Source organism: Myxocyprinus asiaticus, chromosome 44 (assembly GCF_019703515.2).
Source record: "Myxocyprinus asiaticus isolate MX2 ecotype Aquarium Trade chromosome 44, UBuf_Myxa_2, whole genome shotgun sequence".
Classification (NCBI taxonomy): domain Eukaryota; kingdom Metazoa; phylum Chordata; class Actinopteri; order Cypriniformes; family Catostomidae; genus Myxocyprinus; species Myxocyprinus asiaticus.
The window spans coordinates 34,582,377-34,584,876 of record NC_059387.1 but is presented as its reverse complement, the minus strand read 5'-3'; the positions used below and the strand labels follow the sequence as shown (position 1 = coordinate 34,584,876).

Below are 2,500 nucleotides of genomic sequence, written 5' to 3'. Positions count from 1 at the left end.
AAAAAAATTATAATTCACTAAAGTATAATAAATTATAATGTAATAAATGTATGTTATTATAAAATAAATATATAGATAAATACATATTTATTTTACTATAATGTAATATATATTATATTAAAATAAATTATAATTTAATACATTTATACAGTATGTGGATTCAAACACTCATGTGTGCAGTCATTAATATGAGATAAGTTAAAATGTTATTTCTTGATATCAGGAATGGAATAACTACTAGTGAAAGTGCTCATGTTTTATATCAGTAATTACATCTGCACAAGTAAAACAAGCAAAAAAAAGTTAAAGGGGTAGTTCACCCAAAAATGAAAATTCTCTCATTATAGACTCACCATCATGATATCCCAGGTGTGTATGACTTTCTTTCTTCAGCAGAACACATTTGAAGAAAAATAGAAATATATCTCAGCTCAGTAGGTCCTTAAAATGCAAGTGGATGGTGATCAGAACTTTAAAACTCCAAAAATTACAGACGGTCAGTATAAACGTCATCCATACGACTCCAGTGGTTAAATTAATGTCTTCTTAAGCGATACAATCACTTTTGGTGTGAAAAAACATCAATAATTAAGTACTTTTTAACTATAATCAAACACTTCCAGTAAGCTACAGGAGAGGGTGGAGATCACACAGTCTCTCGTGTGACGTATTCGGGTTGCCATGGATACAGATGTAATCCCACATTCTCCTCTCGGTTGAGACATCCAGAATAAGCACACAAACACACCATTGTGAGTAAAGAAACAGATAAATACAGATGTAAACCAAAACCAACCAAGCTGCTGTACAATGTTCCTCCTTCTCACTTGTAAACAGCACTGCTCTTCCAGCTGTATCGCACTTGCCTCAGTTCTCACGTGTTTCAAATGCCAATGCGATTACGTCAGACGCGCGCACCGCTGCATGATTTAGAGTTTAAAAAAGTACTTAAATATTGATCTGTTTTTCGCACAAAAAGTGATCGTGTTGCTTAAGAAGACATTAAGTTAACTGCTGGAGTCGTATGAATTACGTTTATGCCGACTGTCTGTCACTTTTGGAGCTTTAATGGTCTGACCATCGTCCAATTGCATTTCAGTAGTTCGCGAGTTAATGTAATCCTGTAGTAAGGATAGTGTAAATGGGATTGGCTCACTGTCCCTGGAGGTGGGCTCGAGGCTCGAGACTTACCCCGAGCTCGAATACCCCCCGGGACTTGTAGAGTTATTGATGAGAGGATGGAGGAGATGGGGTGGATGGAGGGATGCCGGAAGAATCGTCGCCACCATGGAGGTAAGCAGCTGTTTATAAATGCTTACTCTGGCGATGAGATTGGTCGCATTAAATTAACAAGCTCCTCCCCAACTTTGTTATGAAACTCCATTTCAGTAGTTTGCGAGTTAATGTAATCCTGTAGTAAGGATAGTGTAAACGGGTTTGGCTCACTGTCCCTGGAGGAGGGCTCGAGGCTTGACCAGAGCTCGAATACCCCCAAAAAGAGGCCAAGACCAGGTAGCCAGTCGCAAGTGTCGAAGCTTCCTGTAATGTAAAAAGCAATGTGTTTGGGTAGAAATATAGATAAGCTGAATTACAGTCCCTACAATGCCCCCCCCCCCCTTCAGGTCTCATCCCCAAAAGGAATGAGACCTGAGACGCTGAGCTTGTAAGTAAGGGGCAGAAGTGTCACAGATGAAAGGACAAGCAGTTGCCGCTTGCGGAGGCAGCCTCATGCTAGGATCTGCTTGGAGGATAGGAAACTGGGAGCTACAGGATAGGTAGAAAATGAGTAGAGTGAAAATAAGCGGAAATACTGAAGAGACAGTGGCGGTTGCTGCCACATGGAAATGAGCTCTCACAGGAGTTGCTGTGGCGCTGGAGGAATAACAACGCCCGTGGCTGGGAGCCCGCCACCCCCACCCCCTCTGGAGGAAGGGGGAAAAACCTTCCACCACATGGGCAGATCCGGTTTGAATGGGAGAGCCCACGATACAAATAAATGTGAGTTAGCTAACACAGCATTCGCATGGGAGACCCACACTGCAATTCGAACGGGAGACCACTTGAATGTATGTGAGTGGGAGGGACTTCACAGTGGTAGGCACGGGAGGTCCCTCCATGTATACAGGCAAGCTGTTTGGATTGAGCCACCTCCCCCCCCCCCGGATCGTTAGAATGGGAGAGCCCTAGACGTGATTGCGTTGGAGGGGTCTGCAACGTCTGACCGCGGGGCCGCCCCGAGAGGAGGCGTAAATCCTAGTCGCTCCAAACCGACCTGGGCCCCTCTCCAGATGCAATGAGGGCTTGCAGTGTCTTTCTGATGTGGAGACGGTTAGTATGGATATAGCTGAAGTAAGCATTGGATGACCAATGGCCCAGTAAGCGTATTTGGTGCTTATTCAGGACTTTGGGCTGCTGCGGTTGCGGTGTGGATACGGAAGGAATGGCTTGAGTATAGTTTTTCTGAGATGCCGGATTTAAGCAGGACCTTCTGTAATGGAGA

At 43.7% G+C, this 2,500-nt stretch overlaps 1 protein-coding gene across 1 annotated transcript in view; it reads right to left on the bottom strand.

Annotated features, from left to right (window-relative positions):
* The window catches only part of LOC127434803 (potassium voltage-gated channel subfamily H member 2-like), a 250,796-nt gene that overhangs the window by 1,369 nt on the left and 246,927 nt on the right, over positions 1-2,500 (bottom strand). The gene's annotated exons all lie outside the window — the stretch shown is intronic.